General features: G+C 64.6%; 1 protein-coding gene across 1 annotated transcript in view; it reads right to left on the bottom strand.

Annotated features, from left to right (window-relative positions):
• LOC104302079 (USP6 N-terminal-like protein) overlaps positions 1–2,224 on the bottom strand; it is a 39,859-nt gene extending 37,635 nt beyond the window's left edge. Inside the window, exon 1 of the mRNA XM_054171982.1 lies at positions 2,146–2,224. The gene's annotated coding sequence lies outside the window, so the exon portion shown is untranslated. The remainder of the gene's footprint in view (positions 1–2,145) is intronic.
• Between the last annotated feature and the right edge of the window lie 18,993 nt (positions 2,225–21,217).

The raw sequence follows: 21,217 nt of genomic DNA, 5'->3' as shown, positions 1-21,217 counted from the left end.
GCAGGATGAAGCAAGGCACAGGAGATCCTCCCTGCACCTTTATTTCCTTGACCACAACGCAGAGCTGAGCGCAGAGGAGCAAGGTTTGGTTTGTCCCAGAGCAGCAGGAGCACAGAGCCAGCCAGAGGCCTCTCCCAGCTGTCCTGGGGGGCAGTGACTGCCCTGAGAGCACCTTGCACTGAGCACCTCCCAGCATCTGCAGGGCAGCTGCAGGCAGCTGGGGAGGGACTGCTCAGGAGGGGCTGTGGGGATAGGCCAAGGGGCAAGGGTTTGGCACTGGAGCAGGGCAGAGTCAGGTTGGACACCAGGAGGGAGTTGTGCCCAGGGAGGCTGGGGAGACTCTGGCACAGGCTGCCCAGGGAGGTGCTGGAGGCTCCATCCCTGGAGCCATTGAGGCTCAGCCTGGCTGTGTCCCTGGGCAGCCTGCTCTGGCTGCAGGGATGCAGAGGATGCCCTTGCAGGCTCCCTCCCAGCCCAGTGCAGGCTGTGGAGCTGTGATCTGTGAGTTTGAGAAGGGGGTGTGGAAATACAACCCAGGTGCAAGCACTGGGGCACAGACGCCAAGGCTTGTGCAGAGCAGCTGAGGGAGCTGAGGATGTTCAGGCTGGAGAGGAGGCTGAGGGAGACCTCCTTGCTCTCTCCAGCTCCCTGAAGGGAGGTTGGAGCCAGGTGGGGGTTGGGCTCTGCTCCCAAGTGCCAAGTGAGAAAATAAGTGGAAAGAGGCTCAAGTTGCCCCAGGGGAGATTGAGCTTGGACATGAAAAACAATTTCTTCCCCAGAGGGTTGCCAAGGCCTGGCCCAGGCTGCCCAGGGCAACACTGGAGTCTCCATTGCTGAGGTGTGGGGCTGTGGTGCTGAGGGCCATGGCTGAGTGTCAGCCTGGCAGTGCTGGGCTCAGGCCCAGTGCTGGGCTCAGGCTCAGTGCTGGGTTCAGGCTCAGTGCTGGGCTCAGTGCTGGGCTCAGGCTCAGTGCTGGGCTCAGGCTCAGCGCTGGGCTCAGGCTCAGTGCTGGGCTCAGGCTCAGTGCTGGGTTCAGGCTCAGTGCTGGGCCCAGGCTCAGTGCTGGGCTCAGTGCTGGGCCCAGGCTCAGCGCTGGGCCCAGGCTCAGTGCTGGGCTCAGGCTCAGTGCTGGGCTCAGGCTCAGCGCTGGGCCCAGGCTCAGTGCTGGGCCCAGGCTCAGTGCTGGGCCCAGGCTCAGCGCTGGGCTCAGGCTCAGTGCTGGGCTCAGTGCTGGGCCCAGGCTCAGCGCTGGGCTCAGGCTCAGTGCTGGGCTCAGGCTCAGCGCTGGGCCCAGGCTCAGTGCTGGGCCCAGGCTCAGTGCTGGGCCCAGGCTCAGCGCTGGGCTCAGGCTCAGTGCTGGGCTCAGGCTCAGTGCTGGGCTCAGTGCTGGGCTCAGGCTCAGCGCTGGGCCCAGGCTCAGTGCTGGGCTCAGGCTCAGTGCTGGGCTCAGGCTCAGCGCTGGGCTCAGGCTCAGTGCTGGGCTCAGTGCTGGGCTCAGGCTCAGCGCTGGGCTCAGGCTCAGTGCTGGGCTCAGGCTCAGCGCTGGGCTCAGGCTCAGTGCTGGGCTCAGGCTCAGTGCTGGGCTCAGTGCTGGGCTCAGGCTCAGCGCTGGGCTCAGGCTCAGTGCTGGGCTCAGGCTCAGTGCTGGGCTCAGTGCTGGGCTCAGGCTCAGCGCTGGGCTCAGGCTCAGCGCTGGGCCCAGGCTCAGTGCTGGGCTCAGGCTCAGTGCTGGGCTCAGTGCTGGGCTCAGGCTCAGTGCTGGGCCCAGGCTCAATGCTGGGCTCAGGCTCAGTGCTGGGCTCAGGCTCAGTGCTGGGCTCAGGCTCAGCGCTGGGCCCAGGCTCAGTGCTGGGCTCAGGCTCAGCGCTGGGCTCAGGCTCAGTGCTGGGCTCAGGCTCAGTGCTGGGCTCAGGCTCAGCGCTGGGCCCAGGCTCAGTGCTGGGCTCAGGCTCAGTGCTGGGCTCAGCGCTGGGCTCAGGCTCAGTGCTGGGCTCAGCGCTGGGCTCAGGCTCAGTGCTGGGCTCAGTGCTGGGCTCAGGCTCAGTGCTGGGCTCAGGGCTGGCCTGGATCATCTCAGAGGTCTCTCCCCAGCACAGCAGTTCCCTGGCTCGAAGCAGCTCGCGGCTCTGAGCAAGGTGGCCTTACCTGAGCCTGGTATCAGGTGCCCAGATGCATCAGTTCAGCTGGAGCTGGCCTCTGCCCTGCAGGCATCTGCCTGGCAGCAGCTGGGGTGTCCTCTGGGGGCGGCAAGGGCCAGCAGGCAGCACGGCCCCGGGGCAGCCGCGGCCGGGCCTCCCTCCCGCCGGCGCGGCTCGGTGCCCGCCGCTCCCCTGGCGTGGCACAGCCGGCTGCGAGGCCAGGGGAGCCGGGGGGCAGGCCACAGGCAGCTGCTCTCCTCCTCTGCCCTCACTGCAAAGCAAAGCAGAAGCTGGTGAGGCCACAGGTCTGGCCCAGCCTTCACCAGCCCCAGAGCTCCCTGCAGGCAGGAGCAGACCCCAGGGCAGCAGGCAGTGTCCCAGCCTGCTGGGGAAGGAACCAGCTGCAGTGGCAGGACACAGATACACAGGCACCAATCCAGGCCTGGAGCAGCCCTGAGGAAAGGCCTTGGGGGTGCTGGGTGCTGAGCAGCTCCCCAGGAGCCAGCAGTGCCTCCTGCAGCCCTCAGGCAGCTGGGTGCTGGGCTGCAGCCAGGGCAGGGTGGGCAGAGGGCAGCAGAGGGGATCCTGCCCCTGGGCTCTGCTCAGACCTCACCTCCAACCCTGCCTGAGCTCTCCCTGCAGCCTTCTCCTCTCCAGGCTGCACAGCCCCAACCCTCCCAGCCTGGCCCCACAGGGGAGGCTCTGCAGCCTCTGCTCATCTTGGTGGCCTCCTCTGGATCCACTCCAGCAGCTCCAGGTCCTTCTGTTAGTGCTGAGATCTGCAGGGGAGGTCTCCCCAGAGCAGAGCAGAGGGGCAGGATCCTCTCTCCAGCCCTGGCCACACTGCTTTGGCTGCAGCCCAGGCTGCCCTTGGCCTCCTGTGCTGCCAGTGCCCATTGCTGCCTCCTGGCCAGCTTCTGCCCCCCAGCTTAGGGTCTTCTGCCCAAGGCTGGGGACAGGAGGGGAGCTGTGTTTGTTCCCCTCCCTGCTGGTGCTGGGCAGGCTCAGCCTTGCAGCTGAGCTGAGCTGGAGCAGCATCAGAGGAGGCCAAGGCAAAGCCTGGGAGCAGTGTGGAGGCCTCTGCTGCAGCTGCTGCTCACAGCCCTCCCCAGGAGGTAAGCAGCATCTGAACAGCTCCTTTGCTTTTGACAGGCACTCATCTTCACTCAGCAGCTGTGCACAGCCACCAGGCTGCACCCAGGCCTCCTCAGTCAGCTGTCACTGCACTGAGGCACCACTGCTGCAACCATACCCAGCTGGCACAAGCCAAGAGCAGAGAGGAGGAGCCCAGGGAATGCCCACAGGGGGCTGGCACTGGAAGGGGGATTGGCTTCCCCCACCCCAGGGGCCAGAGGGAGGGGAAAAAGGTCCTGCAAGAGCCTCTGCCTGGGGTGATGCACCCACCTGCAAGGGACCCCTGTGCACATGCAGCTTTAGGAAGCAGCCTCTGCTGCTGGCTTAGGGCTGGCAGAACACTTCCCATGGCACAGGGGCACAGGAGGGGTTGGGCTGGAAGGGGCCTTGAAGATCAGCCAGTTCCAACCCCCCTGGATCACAGCCCCCCAGAGTCACCGAGGCTGGAAGAGAGCTCCGAGGGCCCTGAGGCAGCAGCAGCACAGCAGCACAGCCCTGCCCCAGCTGCCACATCCAAGCTTCCCCTCAGGACCCCCAGGGAGGGCAACTCCAGCGCCCCCTGGGCACTGCATCCCAGTGCCCACCCAGCCCTGCTGGGAGGAAGTGCTTCCTGCCCCCAGCCCCAGCCCCTTCCATCAGGAAGTGCTTCCTAACCCCCAGCCCCAGCCCCTTCCATCAGGAAGTGCTTCCTGCCCCCAGCCCCAGCCCTTTCCATCAGGAAGTGCTTCCTGCCCCCAGCCCCTTCCATCAGGAAGTGCTTCCTGCCCCCAGCCCCAGCCCTTTCCATCAGGAAGTGCTTCCTGCCCCCAGCCCCAGTCCTTTCCATCAGGAAGTGCTTCCTGCCCCCAGCCCCAGCCCCTTCCATCAGGAAGTGCTTCCTACCCCCAGCCCCAGCCCTTTCCATCAGGAAGTGCTTCCTGCCCCCAGCCCCTTCCATCAGGAAGTGCTTCCTGCCCCCAGCCCCAGCCCCTTCCATCAGGAAGTGCTTCCTACCCCCAGCCCCAGCCCTTTCCATCAGGAAGTGCTTCCTACCCCCAGCCCCAGCCCTTTCCATCAGGAATTGCTTCCTACCCCCAGCCCCAGCCCTTTCCATCAGGAAGTGCTTCCTAGCCCCAGCCCTTTCCATCAGGAAGTGCTTCCTGCCCCCAGCCCCAGCCCTTTCCATCAGGAAGTGCTTCCTGCCCCCAGCCCCAGCCCCTTCCATCAGGAAGTGCTTCCTGCCCCCAGCCCCAGCCCCTTCCATCAGGAAGTGCTTCCTAGCCCCAGCCCTCTCCATCAGGAAGTGCTTCCTGCCCCCAGCCCCAGCCCTTTCCATCAGGAAGTGCTTCCTAGCCCCAGCCCTTTCCATCAGGAAGTGCTTCCTGCCCCCAGCCCCAGCCCTTTCCATCAGGAAGTGCTTCCTAACCCCCAGCCCCAGCCCTTTCCATCAGGAAGTGCTTCCTACCCCCAGCCCCAGCCCTTTCCATCAGGAAGTGCTTCCTGCCCCCAGCCCCAGCCCCTTCCATCAGGAAGTGCTTCCTAGCCCCAGCCCCAGCCCTTTCCATCAGGAAGTGCTTCCTGCCCCCAGCCCCAGCCCTTTCCATCAGGAAGTGCTTCCTGCCCCCAGCCCCAGTCCTTTCCATCAGGAAGTGCTTCCTAACCCCCAGCCCCAGCCCTTTCCATCAGGAAGTGCTTCCTAGCCCCAGCCCCAGTCCTTTCCATCTTGAAGTGCTTCCTGCCCCCAGCCCCAGCCCTTTCCATCAGGAAGTGCTTCCTAACCCCCAGCCCCAGCCCTTTCCATCAGGAAGTGCTTCCTGCCCCCAGCCCCAGCCCCTTCCATCAGGAAGTGCTTCCTGCCCCCAGCCCCAGCCCTTTCCATCAGGAAGTGCTTCCTGCCCCCAGCCCCAGCCCCTTCCATCAGGAAGTGCTTCCTGCCCCCAGCCCCAGCCCTTTCCATCAGGAAGTGCTTCCTGCCCCCAGCCCTTTCCATCAGGAAGTGCTTCCTGCCCCCAGCCCCAGCCCCTTCCATCAGGAAGTGCTTCCGGCCCTGTCCAGCCCCTCAGGAGCTCTCCTGCAGTGAGGGTGCAGAGCTGCCTGCAGTGCTGCAGGGGAGGCCTCAGCAGTGCCCAGCACAGGGCACAGTTCCATCCCTGCTCCTGCTGCCCACGCTGCTCCTGCTCCAGGCCAGGATGCCCTTGGCCTCCCCTGCCCCCTGGGCACACTGCTGGCTCCTGTGCCCAGCTGCTGTCCCCCAGCACTGCCAGGTCCCTCTCTGCAGCTGCTCTCCAGCCACTCTCCCCCAGCTGCAGCCTGCAGGGGGTTGTTGTGGCCAAAGTGCAGGACCCTGCCCTTGGCCCTGTTGAATCCCTTCCCATTGGCCTCAGCCATGGCCCCAGCCTGGCCAGGGCCCTCTGCAGCACCCTCCTGTGCTCCAGGAGCTCCACACTGCCTCCCCACAGAGGGTCACCCAGGACACCTGACACAGGACAGGAGGGCTGCTCGCCCTTGGCTCCCCTAGGAACCCCCCCCCAGGCCAGGGGCAGCTGGAGGTCAGCTGAGGAGCTCTCAGGAGAGCTGGTGGCTGGTTACACCATGAGAAGTGCCTGGAGGCCTTTGAGATGGGGCAGCTGGAGGCACATGGAGTGTGGGCAGCAGGGCAGGGGAGGGGATTCTGCCCTTTGGCTCAGCTCTGCTGAGACCTGCCTCCAACCCTGCCTGAGGTATCATCATCATCATCATCATCACCATCACCACCATCATCATCATCATCATCATCATCATCATCATCATCATCATCATCATCATCATCACCATCCTCCTCCTCCTCCTCCTCCTCTTCCTCCTCCTCTCATAGAATGGAGTTGGGCTGGAAGGGAGCTCAGAGCTCAGCCAGCTCCAGCCCCCTGCCCTGGGCAGGGACCCCTCCCCCCAGCACAGGCTGCTCAGGGCCTCATCCAGCCTGACCCTAAGCACCTCCAGGCAGGAGGCAACCACAGCCTCCCTGGGCAGCCTGTGCCAGGCTCTCAGCACCCTCACTGCCAAGTTCTTCCCAGCAGCTCCCTGCACATGCAGCCCAGAGCCAGCGGAGTGCTGAGCTGCAGCCAGAGCAGGGAGAGAGCAGCACAGGGAGGGGATTCTGCCCCTCTGCTCTGCTCTGCTCAGCCCCCACCTGCAGCACTGCCTCCAGCTCTGGGGCCCCCAGCACAGGAGCTGCTGGAGAGGCTCCAGAGGAGGCCACAAGCCTGAGGGAAGCTAAGGGATGGTCGATCTCCACCAGGACACCTGATCCCTCTGGCTATGCTGCTCCATGCAGCCACACCAGGGGCCATGCTGCTGGTCCCTCTGACCATCCCCATGGCCATCCCTGCTTCCAGCTAGCAATGGCCACTTTGGGTCACCTGAAAGCCTCTCCTGAATCTCCTTTTGCAGTTTCAAACTGTCTGATTGTTGGCTGGGCCAGCAGCACTGAGGGCCCTCAGCATCCCACAGCAGGGGGGGACAGGGCCTGGGGGCTGCCTGGGCTGCCGCCCCAGGCGGAGGCAGCGCCGGAGGCTCTCTGGGGCACAGCAAGGAGGGTGGCAGCAGAGGCTGTGGGGCTGCTGGCAGCTCCTGCTCTCCTGGGCACAGAGATGGCATCCTTCTGGATACAGGAAGAAGGAAGTCAGGGATGCACCAGTACAGAATGGAGTCCACACAGGCTGGGAGTGAAGGGCTGGAGAGCAGCCCTGGGGAGAAGGGCTTGGGAGTGCTGGGGGTGCAGAGCTGGCCAGGAGCTGGCACTGAGCACTGCCAGCCCAGCCCCAGCCTGGCCTGGGCTGAGCCAGCAGTGTGGGCAGCAGGGGCAGGAGGGGATTCTGCCCTCTGCTCTGCTCAGACCCCCAAGCAGTGCTGGGGCAGCTCTGGAGCAGGGCCAGAGGAGGCCACAGCAGTGCTGGCAGGGCTGGAAGCCCTCTGCTGGGAGGCTCCAGGCTGAGAGAGTTGGCCTTGGGCAGCCTGCAGAGGAGAAGGCTGCAGGAGACCTCCTGGTGGCCTTGCAGTGCTCCAAGGGCTGAGCAGAGAGCTGGGCACAGAGTCTGGAGCAGGGCCTGTGGGGCCAGGCCAAGGGGGGATGGTTGGAACTGCAAGAGGGAGATTGAGAGTGGAGAGAAGGAGAAATGTTTGGTGCTGAGGCTGGGGAGAGCCTGGCCCAGGCTGCCCAGAGAGGTGGAGCTGCCCCATGGCTGGCAGCAGTGCAGGGCAGGCTGTGTGGGGCTGGGAGCAGCCTGCTGGGGTTGGGGCTGTCCCTGGGGGCTGCAGGGGGCTGGGCTGGGGGAGCCTGAGAGGTCCCTTCCAGCCCAAGGCAGCCTGGGGCTCTGTGATAAAGGCAAGGGGCAGGCAGTGAGACCAAGGGGTAGGCAACTCAGAATCCTCCACCCAAGAAGTGATGGCTTGTGGAGAGCTCACCCAAGCCATGCCTGGGGTGAGGGATTTGTGAGTCTCAGAGCCTGGGTCCCTGTGAGGCTCCTGTGGCCATGGGGGCCTGGCAGCCCTGGCAGCTCCCCGCTGTTAGGAGGGGAGGCACTGCAGCAGTCAGCCCTCCCCCTGAGCCAGATGCCCTGCCCCTAGGAGAATATCCCCCTCAGCCCAGGCTCTCCCAGTACCACCCTCATTCCTGCAGCCTCCTCCAGCAGATGAATCAGGCTGGGGCCCCTGCCAGCTGCTGAGCCCCAGGCAGACATGTGCCTCTGGCAGGCTCTGCAGAGCACACTCCCTGAGCCCTCTGCTGCACCCTGCCCCTGCACTCCCTCCCCCCAGCCTCCTGCACACCCAGGGGAGAGCTGCTCTCCACTTCTCCTACCAAAGCTCCCTGCAAGTCTGCCCAGGAGCAGGAAAGCTCAGGGAAAGAAGCAGCATTTGACCCAGCCCTGAGCAAAGCTGCACTCATGGAATGGGCTGGGTTGGAAGAGACCTCCAGGATCAGCCAGGCCAACACCAGCCCAGCCCCACCACAGCCACCAAGCCCTGGCCCCAGGGGCCATGGCCACAGGAACCCCTCCAGCCATGGGGACTCCACCACCCCCCTGGGCAGCCTCTGCCAGGCCCTGACCACTCTGCCACCAAAGACATTTTTCCTCCTCTCCAACCCAAGCCTCCCCTGGCACAATTCCAGGCCAGTTCCTCTCCTCCTGTCCCCTGAGCCTGGGGAGCAGAGCCCAAGCCCAGCTCCCTGCAGCCTCCTCTCAGGGAGCTGCAGAGAGCAAGGAGGTCTCCCTCAGCCTCATGAGGTTCAAAATAAATCAGCAACTTCTTGCTGCAAGAAACAGGGCAGGGGGGAAAGGGCACTGGGGCCAGGTGGCAGTGGGCTGCAGTTGTGCCAGGGGAGGCTGAGGTTGGAGAGGAGGGAAAATGTCTTTAGTGGCAGAGTGGTCAGGGCCTGGCAGAGGCTGCCCAGGGTGTGGTGGAGTCCCCATCCTGCATCACAGGAGCCTCAACAGCTCTCCTCCTAAACTTCATTCAGCCCCAGCTAAGCCCTTCTGCTGCTGCCCTGCCTGGGGCTGCAGGCAGACCCCCAGCAAAGGCCTCCTGGCACAGCTCCAGGACCCCAATGTTTGAGGTGCAGATCTCCCCTGTGAAGGGGGTCAGGGAGGGACAGGCCTGGGGGGGATGGAGCAGAACCAGCAGTGGGGAGACTGAGATTGGCTGTGAGGAAGAAGTTGTTGCCCAGGAGGGTGGTGAGAGCCTGGCACAGGCTGCCCAGGGAGGTGGTGGAAGCCTCCTGCCTGGAGGTGTTTGCAGCCAGGCTGGAGGTGGCTGTGAGCAACCTGCTGTGGTGTGAGGTGTCCCTGCCCATGGCAGGGGGGTTGGAACTGGCTGAGCCTTGGGGTCCCTTCCAGCCCTGCCAGCTCTGGGATCCTTGGGGTCCCTGCCAGCCCTGCCAGCTCTGGGATCCTTGGGGTCCCTTCCAGCCCTGCCAGCTCTGGGATCCTTGGGGTCCCTGCCAGCCCTGCCAGCTCTGGGATCCTTGGGGTCCCTTCCAGCCCTGCCAGCTCTGGGATCCTTGGGGTCCCTGCCAGCCCTGGCAGCTCTGGGATCCTTGGGGTCCCTGCCAGCCCTGCCAGTTCTGTGATCCTTGGGGTCCCTGCCAGCTCTGTGATCCTTGGGGTCCCTGCCAGCCCTGCCAGCTCTGGGATCCTTGGGGTCCCTGCCAGCCCTGCCAGCTCTGGGATCCTTGGGGTCCCTTCCAGCCCTGCCAGCTCTGGGATCCTTGGGGTCCCTGCCAGCTCTGGGATCCTTGGGGTCCCTGCCAGCCCTGGCAGCTCTGGGATCCTTGGGGTCCCTGCCAGCTCTGGGATCCTTGGGGTCCCTTCCAGCCCTGCCAGCTCTGGGATCCTTGGGGTCCCTGCCAGCTCTGTGATCCTTGGGGTCCCTGCCAGCCCTGCCAGCTCTGTGATCCTTGGGGTCCCTGCCAGCCCTGCCAGCTCTGGGATCCTTGGGGTCCCTGCCAGCCCTGGCAGCTCTGTGATCCTTGGGGTCCCTGCCAGCCCTGCCAGCTCTGGGATCCTTGGGGTCCCTGCCAGCCCTGGCAGCTCTGTGATCCTTGGGGTCCCTCCCAGCCCTGGCAGCTCTGGGATCCTTGGGGTCCCTGCCAGCCCTGGCAGCTCTGTGATCCTTGGGGTCCCTGCCAGCCCTGCCAGCTCTGTGATCCTTGGGGTCCCTGCCAGCCCTGCCAGCTCTGGGATCCTTGGGGTCCCTGCCAGCCCTGCCAGCTCTGTGCCTTTGGGATTCTTTGCCAGTCTTGAGCCCTGCTCAGCACAGCAGCTGGAGCCAGGACATGTTTCAGGAGGATGAAAGCAATCTCCCTGCTTTCTGTTCTGCATTGCCACATAACCTCTCCCTTCCCTGAGAGTCACTCAAGTGGTGAGGCTGGAAGAGACCTCTGGGATCAAGTCCAGGTGCTGGTGGCTACCTCCTGCAGTGACCCCATGGCTACCTCCTGCAGTGACCCCAACTGAGCAGCTCCAGCAATGCCTCTTTGCTTCTGCTGTTGGCCTGTGTGTGCAAAAGCAGCAAGGGATTGCTCCCAGCAGGAGCCTTCCCCTCTGCCCTGCCCTCTGCCCCCCCCTGAAAACATCTTCAGGAGCAGGAGATGCAAAAGGCAGAGGTGGACCCAGCCGTGGGGGGGGACAGACCCCTGGCACGAGCAGCTCAGCTGCTCAGGGGTCAGGACTGAAATAACCTGAGGGGTCCTGGGTCTGGGGGTTCTGTATTGGTGTTGGAATCAGCATCTGGGACACAGAGTCATGGAATGGGCTGGAGGGGAGCTCCAGAGCTCCTCCAGTCCCAGCCCTGCCCCCAGCAGGGACATCCTCCACTGGCAGAGAAGGCCTTGGGGGTGAAGCTGGGGGGCAGAAGCTGGAGAGGAGGCAGCAATGGGCACTGGCAGCACAGGAGGCCAAGGGCAGCCTGGGCTGCAGCCAAAGCAGTGTGGCCAGGGCTGGAGAGAGGATCCTGCCCCTCTGCTCTGCTCTGGGGAGACCTCACCTGCAGGGCTGGGGCCAGCTGTGGGACCCTCAATATAGAAGAGAGACCAGAGGAGGCCCCAGGGATGCTCAGAGGGTTGGAGCAGCTCTGCTGTGGGGCCAGGCTGGGAGGGTTGGGGCTGTGCAGCCTGCAGAGGAGAAGGCTGCAGGGAGACCTCAGAGCAGCCTCCCAGTGCCTGAAGGGATCACAGAACCACAGAGAGCTCTGGGCTGGAAGGGAGCTCCAGAGCTCCTCCAGTCCCAGCCCTGCCCCCAGCAGGGACATCCTCCCCTGGAGCAGGCTGCCCAGAGCCCTCTCCAGCCTCCCCTGGAACAGCTCCAGGGATGGAGCCTCAGCCACCTCCCTGGGCAGCCTGCTGCAGGGTTCCAGCAGCCTCCTGGGGCAGAACTTGTTCCTCACATCCAATCTCCATCTGCTCTGCTCTGCTCTGAAGCCATTGCCCCTGGGCCTGGCCCTGCAGCCCTTTGGGCACAGTCTCTCTGCAGCCTTCTTGGAGCCCCTTCAGGTCCTGGCAGCTGCTCTGAGCTCTGCCTGGAGCCTTCTCCTCTGCAGGCTGCACAGCCCCAGCTGCCTCAGCCTGTGCCCAGAGCAGAGCTGCTCCAAGCCCCTGAGCATTCTCCTGGCCTCCTCTGGAGCCTCTCCAGCAGCTCCAGGTCCTTCCTGTGCTGAGGGCTCCAGAGCTGGACACAGGAGAGGTCTCAGCAGAGCAGAGCAGAGGGGCAGGATCCTCTCTCCATCTGCTGCCATTTGGTCAGGGCTCCAGGACACATCTGGCACTCCACAGTGGAGCCAGGCCACCCCAACACTGCAGCTGGCAATGGACAACTCAGACTGGCTGCAGGGCACAGGGGCAGCCTGCCAGCAGGACAGGACATGGCCTTGGCAGCAGGGTTGGGCTGGAAGGGAGCCCCAAGCTCAGCCAGCTCCAAGCCCCTGCCATGGGCAGGGACCCCTCCCACCAGCACAGGCTGCTCAGGGCCTCATCCAGCCTGGTCCTGAACACCTCCATGCAGGAGGCAGCCACAGCCTCCCTGGGTCCCCGTGCTATGGGCCTGGGGGGTCAGAGGAGCCTTGCCCCTGCTCCAGCAGCCCCTCAGGCACCCCACAGCCCCCATGACACATCTGTCCCTTGCTCATGGACCCTCAGCACCTGGGGCAGGTCCTGAGCAGCCAGGGGCTCCTCCAGGCCTGCTGACCCCACCACAGCCCTCAGCAGCCCGCGGCCCTGGCAGGAGCCGGCTGAGCACTGCCGCACCTCACGGCAGGTCCCCTCGTGCCAGGACACCCCCAGGCTCCTGGGCACCTCCAACCAGCCTCAACCAGCAGCTCAGGTTTGCCAGCTCCACACCTTCCCCACCCTAGGTGTAGAAACCACCTGTGAGGATCCCAGCAGCAGGAGGCAGGGAGGCAGCCTGGAGCCTGGGGGAGGAACACTGCCCCAGCACAGGGAGGGGCTGGAAGGGAGCTCTGGAGATCATCCACACAGATCCCTGCCAGGGCAGGGCACCAGGCCAGGGCACCAGGCCAGGGCACCAGAGCAGGGCACCCAGCACACAGCCAGGCAGGGCTGGAAAGTCTCCAGAGGAGCCTCCACAGCCTCTCTGGGCAGCCTGCTCCAGGCTCCAGCAGCCTCACACCAAAGAATCTTCTGTTCAGATGGAACCTCCTGGGCTCCACTTTGTGTCCACTGCCTCCTGTCCTGTCCCTGGGCCCCACTGAGCAGAGCCTGGCCCCTTCCTGCCCCCCACCCCTCAGGTATTTACAGACATTGCTCAGCTCCCTCTCAGCCTTCTCCTCTGCAGGCTCTCAGCCCCAGGGCTCTCAGCCTTCCCTCCTCACACAGCTGCTCCAGGCCCTGCAGCATCCTCACAGCCTGCCCTGGACTCTCTCCAGCAGTTCCCTGTCCCTCCTGAGCTGGGGAGCCCAGAGCTGGGCACAGTGCTCCAGCTGTGGCCTCAGCAGGGCAGAGCAGAGGGGCAGCAGAGCCTCCCTGCTGGCCACACTCTGATGCAGCCCAGGACACCACTGGCTCCTTGGCCACAGGGCACACTGCTGGGCACCCCTGGGTGCCCTGCCCTGGCTGCCCTGCTCTGGGTGCCCTGCCCTGGGTGCCCTGCTCTGGGTGCCCTGCCCTGCCTGCCCTGCTCTGGCTGCCCTGCCCTTGGGTGCCCTGCTCTGGCTGCCCTGCCCTGGGTGCCCTGCCCTGGCTGCCCTGCTCTGGGTGCCCTGCCCTGGCTGCCCTGCTCTGGGTGCCCTGCCCTGGGTGCCCTGCCCTGGCTGCCCTGCCCTGGGTGCCCTGCCCTGGCTGCCCTGCCCTGGCTGCCCTGCCCTGGGTGCCCTGCTCTGGCTGCCCTGCCCTGGGTGCCCTGCCCTGGCTGCCCTGCTCTGGGTGCCCTGCCCTGGCTGCCCTGCTCTGGGTGCCCTGCCCTGGGTGCCCTGCCCTGGCTGCCCTGCCCTGGGTGCCCTGCCCTGGCTGCCCTGCCCTGGCTGCCCTGCTCTGGGTGCCCTGCCCTGGGTGCCCTGCCCTGCCTGCCCTGCTCTGGGTGCCCTGCCCTGGCTGCCCTGCCCTGGCTGCCCTGCTCTGGGTGCCCTGCCCTGGGTGCCCTGCCCTGCCTGCCCTGCTCTGGGTGCCCTGCCCTGGGTGCCCTGCCCTGGGTGCCCTGCTCTGGGTGCCCTGCCCTGGGTGCCCCGCCCTGGGTGCCCTGCCCTGGGTGCCCTGCCCTGGGTGCCCTGCCCTGGCAGGGGGCTGGGACTGGATGATCTCCAGAGCTCCCTTCCAAGCCCTACCACTCTGTGACTGAGGTTGCTGCTAGGGGCAGCAGCAGACTGCTCAGGCAGGGCACAGCCAGACACATCCTGTGAGCCAGGTGAGGATCTCCTCACAGCCTGGGGCAGGGGCTGTGGCCATGGCCCTTGGGGCCAGGGGTTAATGGCCAGGGTTGGACTGGGTGACCTCAGAGGCCTTGCAGGCTGAGGGACAATGGCTTTGGGCTGGGAAAGAGGAGACTGAGGGTGGAGAGGAGGAAGAAATTGTTGAGTGAGGCTGGATAGACTCTGGCACAGGCTGCCCAGGGAGGCTGTGGCTGCTTCCTGCCTGGAGGTGTTCAGGACCAGGCTGGATGAGGCCCTGAGCAGCCTGTGCTGGGGGGAGGGGTCCCTGCCCATGGCAGGGGCTGGAGCAGATGATCTCTGAGCTCCCTCCCAGCCCAGCCCTGCTGGGAACCTGTCCCACACAAGGGGAACCTTCCTGTCCCTAGATTCAAGCCTGGGAGTGCTGGATGTGTCCTGCTGCAGCTTGGTCCTGGGCAGGAGCCCTTGGAGAAGAGGAATTACCAGCACAGAAGCAGCTGAGGGCAGGGGAGGATGCCTGGACAGGGAGGCACAAAGCCATCACTGCTCTCCCCTAGAAAGAGAGGCCAAGGAGAGCAGAAGGATGCTGGCTGGAGCAGGAGGCTGCATGCAGCCCTGCAGAGAGGAGCTGAGAGCAGAGGCTGCAGAGCTCCTCTGGCCCTTGGCTGCTGGCAAGTGTCAAACCCTTCACAGCCCCAGGAGCCCCAGGCTGCCTTGGGCTGGAAGGGACCTCTCAGGCTCCCCCAGCCCAGCCCCTGCAGCCCCCAGGGGCATCCCCAACCCCAGTAGGCTGCTCCCAGCCCCACACAGCCTGCCCTGCACTGCTGCCAGCCATGGGGCAGCTCCACCTCTCTGGGCAGCCTGGGCCAGGCTCTCCCCAGCCTCAGCACCAAACATTTCTCCTTCTCTCCACTCTCAATCTCCCTCTTGCAGTTCCAACCCTCCCCCCTTGGCCTGGCCCCACAGGCCCTGCTCCAGACTCTGTCCCCAGCTCTCTGCTCAGCCCTTGGAGCACTGCAAGGCCACCAGGAGGTCTCCTGCAGCCTTCTCCTCTGCAGGCTGCCCAAGGCCAACTCTCTCAGCCTGGAGCCTCCCAGCAGAGGGCTTCCAGCCCTGCCAGCACTGCTGTGGCCTCCTCTGGCCCTGCTCCAGCAGCTCCTGGCTGTGCTGAGGGCTCCAGAGCTGCCCCAGCACTGCAGGGGGGTCTGGGCAGAATCCCCTCCTGCCCCTGCTGCCCACACTGCTGGCTCAGCCCAGGCCAGGCTGGGGCTGAGCCTCCCTCAGCAGGAAGGGTTTTTCCAGGCAGGAGAGGTCAGAGCAGGTTCAGTCCCTAATCACCAGGAGCCTCTGAGCCCACCTTGAGCTGAGCCTTCTGGCTGGGTACAATCCCAGGAGCTCAGCTGCCAGATCAGCCTGGCCCTGGGCTCCCCCCTCAGCTCCCTGCCCCTGCAGAGCCTGCTGCAGCCCCACAGCAGCAGCACTTCTGCCCCTGCCCCAGGCAGCCTCTCCTCTCCTCAGCCATGTGCCCAGCAGAGCCTCTGCTGGGAGGCAGCACAGCAGCACTGCAGCTCCTCAGCAGCAGAAGCCCTGAGCTGCCCTGCAGCCCTGCCCTGCCTGCCCCACTTCCTCCCACTGACAGGCAGCTGCTCAGCTGCTGCTCAGCCTTACCAGAGCCAGGGCTCCCCCAGACATCCAACATCAGCCTTCACATGGCCCTGGGCAGCCTCCCCTGTGGGGCCAGGCTGGGAGACTGGGGCTGTGCAGCCTGGAGAGGAGAAGGCTGCAGGGAGAGCTCAGAGCTGCAGTTCAGTATCTGCAGGGGAGCTGCAGGCAGCTGGGGAGGGACTGCTCAGGAGGGGCTGTGGGGATAGGCCAAGGGGCAAGGGTTTGGCACTGGAGCAGGGCAGAGTCAGGTTGGACACCAGGAGGGAGTTGTGCCCAGGGAGGCTGGGGAGACTCTGGCACAGGCTGCCCAGGGAGGTGCTGGAGGCTCCATCCCTGGAGCCATTCAGGCTCAGCCTGGCTGTGCCCCTGGGCAGCCTGCTCTGGCTGCAGGGGTGGCACAGGATGCCCTTGGAGGCCTCCTCCCAGCAGGATTCAATCTGTGAAGCTGTGAAAGCAGCAGGGGTGACTCTGGGCAGAGGCCCTTCAGCATCCACCCAGCAGATCCAGCCTGGTTCTGCCCTTCCACCCCTGGTGGGAGCACATCCAGCAGCACCTCATGGGTCCTGTGGAGGTGTCATGGCCTGCACCCAGCTCTGCCCCCCTGACCTGGCTTCAGGTGGCTGCCTGTGTTCCCCCTGCAGGTCTCTCCAGGAGGTCTCTGCCCCTCTGTTTACCTGCTGCACCACTCAGTGTCTGTGGCTGCTCCTTCTCACCTAGCCCTGCACTTCCTTCCTGCAGGCTCACTCAGCTCCACCTTCAGAGAACCACAGCACCTCACAAGGGCTCAGCTTAGCAGGGACCTCAGAGATCATCTGCTGCAGCCCCCTGCCCTGGGCAGGGACCCCTCCCCCCAGCACAGGCTGCTCAGGGCCTCATCCAGCCTGGCCCTGAGCACCTCCAGGCAGGAGGCAGCCACAGCCTCCCTGGGTCCCTGTGCTGTGGGCCTGGGGGGGTCAGATGAGTCTTGCTCCTGCTCCAGCAGCCCCTCATGCACCCCACAGCCCCCAGGGGCTCATTTGTCCCTTGCACATGGACCCACAGCCTCCCTGGGCAGCCTGTGCCAGAGGCTCACCCCCAAAGCACCCAGAGGAAGCCTCCACCCTTGCTGCTGCTGCTCCTGGACTCGGTGCCCAAGGGTGCCCTGGTGCTCCTGCCAAGGAGCCCTGCAGAATCCAACCGAGGTGTCAGGGGCAAGGGGGATGCCAGGCCCAGCCCCCAGCACAGCTCTGCCTGGGTGCACACACCAGGGCACCTCTGACTCTGGGTTATTCCCTCCTGAAGAGCACCCAGAGCCCTGCAGGGGACACAGCACCCAGCCACCACACCCCAGGCCAGCACCTGGTGACTGGAACCAGACCACAGCATCAGAGTGCTGCAAGGGCCCTCTGGGGATCATCCATCCAAGCCCTGCCAGGGCAGGGCACCAGGGCAGGGCCCCCAGGGCAGGGCACCCAGGGCAGGGCCCCCAGGGCAGGGCACCAGAGCAGGGCACCCAGGGCAGGGCCCCCAGGGCACGGCACCAGGGCAGGGCCCCCAGGGCAGGGCACCCAGGGCAGGGCCCCCAGGACACATCCAGGGGGGTTGGAAAGGCTCCAGAGCAGACTCCACAACCTCTCTGGGCAGCCTGCTCCAGGCTCTGGCAGCCTCCCAGGGACAAAGGTTTCCCTCCTGTTCCCCTGGCAGCTCCTCTGCTCCAGCTTGCCCCCAGTGCCCCTTGTGCTGTGCTTGGCCAGCCCTGAGCAGAGCCTGGCTCCAGCCCTGCACATCTTGATCCCCAGCACTGAGGGCAGCCCTCAGGCTGCTCTGCTCCCAGCTCCCAGCCCCAGCTGCCTCAGCCTGGCCTCACAGGAGAGGTTCCACTGCCTGCAGCAGCTCTGTGCCTCTGGGCTGGACTCTCTCAAGCAGTTCCCTGAGGTCCTTCTGGAACTGAGGGGCCCAGAGCTGGACACAGCACTGCAGATGTGGCCTCAGCAGGGCAGAGCAGAGGGGCAGCAGAAGCTCCCTGACCTCCTCCCCACAGCCCTTCTGCTGCAGCCCAGGCTGCCCTTGGCCTTCTTGGCCACAAAAAATAGAGAATCACAGCAGAGACATTTTCCCTCCTCTCCAACCCAAGCCTCCCCTGGCACAATTCCAGGCCAGTTCCTCTCCTTTTATCCCCTGAGCCTGGGGAGCAGAGCCCAAGCCCAGCTCCCTGCAGCCTCCTCTCAGGAGCTGCAGAGAGCAATGAGGTCTCCCTCAGCCTCATGAGGTTCAAAATAAATCAGCAACTCCTTGCTGCAAGAGACAGGGCAGGGGGGAAAGGGCACTGGGGCCAGGTGGCAGTGGGCTGCAGTTGTGCCAGGGGAGGCTTGGGTTGGAGAGGAGGGAAAATGTCTTTGGTGGCAGAGTGGTCAGGGCCTGGCAGAGGCTGCCCAGGGGGTGGTGCATCCCCATGGCTGGAGGGGCTGCAGAAGCTGTGGATGTGGTGCCCCAGGATCCAGGGTGGTGGGAGCTGGGTGGAGGTTGACTCCATGACCTTCTGCAGCCTGCCTGGTGCCAGGAGGTCTCTGGTGTGAGGAGCCCCACAGCCTCTCCCCAGCTGCAGCTGCAGCCCTGCTCTGCCCTGCCAGCAGCTGCAGGATGTGGGCTCAGTGCTTTGGGCTGAGGCTGAGGCCTGCCTGTGGTGTCAGCACCTTGCTGGGGCTGGGCTGTCACTGCTGAGGGTGCTGGTGGCCAAAGCACCACAGCACCAAGCAAGGCAGTCCCAGCTGGGGCAAGGCTTCTGCCACTTCAGTTGTTGCCATCAGCAGAAAGCCCTCAGCACTGACTGGGATTCAGAGGATGATTACAGCTATGAGCAAGTCAGCAGCCCCTGAAACACCTTCCCTGGCCCTTCCCCATGCTCAGCCCTCAGCCAGACACCTCCCCAGCCCCACTATGGCCACAGCCTCCTCTGTGTCCACCAAGGAGCAGTGCTGTGCTGTGGATGCAGGCCAGGCACAGGCTGCCCTCCCTCCAGGCCTGCCCCCAGCTCTGCTGTCCCCAGCAGCAGAAGGACTCAGAGCTGCTGCAGGGAGGCCAGAGGAGGCCACAGAGATGCTGCCAGGGCTGGAGCAGCTCTGCTGGGAGCACAGGCTGAGGGAGCTGGGGCTGTGCAGCCTGCAGAGGAGAAGGCTCCAGGGGCACCTCAGAGCTGCTGCCAGGAGCTGAAGGGATCCTGCAGGAAGGCTGCAGAGAGACTTTGGCTGAGGGGGTCTGGAGCCAGGCCCAGGGGCAATAGTTTGGAGCTGAGGCAGGGCAGGGTTAGAGTGGAGCTGAGGAAGAAGTTGTTCAGTGTGAGGCTGGGGAGAGTCTGGCCCAGGCTGCCCAGGGAGGCTGTGGCTGCCTCCTACCTGGGGGTGCTGAAGGCCAGGCTGGATGAGGCCCTGAGCAGCTGAGCCTGGCTGGGAGGTGTCCCTGCCCCTGGCAGGGCTTGGAGCAGAGGATCTCTGAGCTCCCCTCCAACCTGAGCCATTCCATCCTCCCTCCTGCCTGTGTTCATCTGGCAGCTACTTGCTCCTTGCACTCAGCTCAGGGCTTTCCTCCCCCAGCCTCACTGGAGGCAGGCATGGAGGAGCAGCTGCCTGCACTGAGGGCACCCAGACCACCCCAGCTGGTAACTAACAAGGGACACAACATTGGCAACCTGACCTGAAAACACTTCTCCTCTGCTGCCTTCTACACTTCTGCCCTTGGAGAAGCTTCCCATGGTCACTTTGGTGCCTGCCACAGCCCAGGAGCAGCTGCTCTGACCCCTGGGATCCGTGCTGGCTTCCCAGGCCACAGGCAGCAAGTGAGGAGAAGCCCAGCAGCCTGAGGCTGAGGAAGATGAGCTTCAGGTCTCAGATGGGAGTTTGGTTGTTCTCTTATCAGCTCAGAGATTTCAAAAAGCTTATCAGTACCTAAAGGGGACTGGGAACCCTCCAGGTATTGTCTGAGAGAGGCAGGGAGCTGCTGCAGAGGCCCCTGCAGGCTAGGAGAACAAAGGGGGAACTGGAGCAGGGAATTGTTTAGGTTGGAAAAGCCTTTCAAGATCCTCTCCAGCCATGACCTGACACCACCATGGCCTTAAATCCTGTCCCAAAGTGCCATGGTTGCAGGGGAGCAAAGGCTGAGAGCCCTGGGGCTGGGAGCCTACAGAAGAGCAGCCCCAGAGGGCAGCTGAGCAATGCTCAGCAAGAGCTGAAGGAGCTGTGGGGGGCAAGAGGCTGGGGCCAGGCTCTGCTCAGTGGTGCCCAGGGACAGACCAAGGGACAGCAAGGGGCACAGAGTGGCAGCCAGGAGGTTGGAGCTGAGCAGGAGGAGAAAGTTGTTTGGTGTGAGGCTGCTGGAGGCCTGGAGCAGGCTGCCCAGAGAGGTTGTGGAGTCTCCTGGGGTGGAGAGCTTCCAACCCCCCCTGGGCACTGTGCTGCTGGGCAGGGTGCTGGGGGTGCCCTGCTGGGGGTGCCCTGCTGGGGCAGGGGTGGGCTGGGTGAGCTCCAGGGGTCCCTTCCAACCCCTCCAGGCTGGGGTTCAGGGACAACCACATTTGCAGGCAAACCCCAAGAGTCTCCAGCCAGAGCCAGCCCAAACCCCCAGCACAGAGCTGGATTTCCACTCCTCGTGCTCCCCCTCCCCTGGGATCCCTGCACCTCCACCAGCAGTCCCTGCCCCCTGCCCACCCTCTCCTCTCCCAGCCTTTCAAACTCCTGTCCACTCTCCACTTTTTGATCCCATTCTCAGCTCTTTCCCGAAGCAGGCAGTGGCAACCTCAGAGCTGCTGCAGCAGGGCCAGGGGCTGAGGAATCCCAGTGGGGCAGGGGTTGGAAGGCACCTCTGGGGCTCATCCTCTCCCAGCCCCCTGCCAGAGCAGGGGCAGCTTGAGCAGGCTGCACAGGAACAGGTCCAGGTGGGTTTGGAAGACCAAGCCAGCCCCCAAGATGTCCCCAACCCCATGCCCCCTGAGGCCCCAAAGCCCACCAGCACACAGGGTTCAATGCTGCTCCTGCCTCTGGGCTGCTCTCCCCTCTCCCCTCCCTGCCAGCAATGTGCCTTTGGCTGAAGCAGCTTTTGCCACTCCAAACCTGTCAGCAAAGCCTTAGAGGAGCCTGCCCCTAAGAGAAGGTCACCAAAGAACCACACCTGGAGAGCAGCTGCAGCTAAACCTGCCTGAGCTCCACAGCCCTGCTGAGAGCAGCCACCAGCAATGTCACTTCCCAGTGGGAACACCAAGGCCCTCTGGGTTCTCAGATGCTGCTCTGAACACTGCCCACAACACAGCAGGAGCCATGGAGAGAAGGCCTCAGCTGGGAGCACAGGCTGAGGGAGCTGGGGCTGTGCAGCCTGCAGAGAAGGCTCCAGGGGCACCTCAGAGCTGCTGCCAGGAGCTGAAGGGATCCTGCAGGAAGGCTGCAGAGAGACTTTGGCTGAGGGGGTCTGGAGCCAGGCCCAGGGGGAATGGTTTGGAGCTGAGGCAGAGCAGGGGCAGAGTGGAGCTGAGGAAGTTGTTCAGTGTGAGGCTGGGGAGACTCTGGCACAGGCTGCCCAGGGAGGCTGTGGCTGCCTCCTGCCTGGGGGTGCTCAAGGCCAGGCCTTGGGCAGCTGTGTCTAGCTGAGAGGTGTAGGCAGGGGGTTGGAGCAGATGCAGCAGGTTGGAGCAGGCTGCCCAGGGGGGCTGTGGAGTCTTCCTCTCTGGAGATATTCAAATCCCCTTGGATGTGTTCTGGGTGCCCTGCTCTGGCAGGGGGTAGGACTGGATGAGCTTTCAAGGTCCCTTCCACCCTCTAACCCTCTGTGATCCTGTGACCTCTGAGGTCCCTTGCACCCTGAGCCACTCTGTGGTTCTTTGCATCATGTGGGGAGCAGCTTCTGGGGCCAAGACCTTGCTTGCTGCCTCAAAGCTCCCACTTCTGGCTGCCACCTGATGGTTAGAT

This window comes from Dryobates pubescens, chromosome 22, assembly GCF_014839835.1.
Source record: "Dryobates pubescens isolate bDryPub1 chromosome 22, bDryPub1.pri, whole genome shotgun sequence".
Classification (NCBI taxonomy): Eukaryota; Metazoa; Chordata; class Aves; order Piciformes; family Picidae; genus Dryobates; species Dryobates pubescens.
This window is presented reverse-complemented; position numbering and strand designations above follow the sequence as displayed.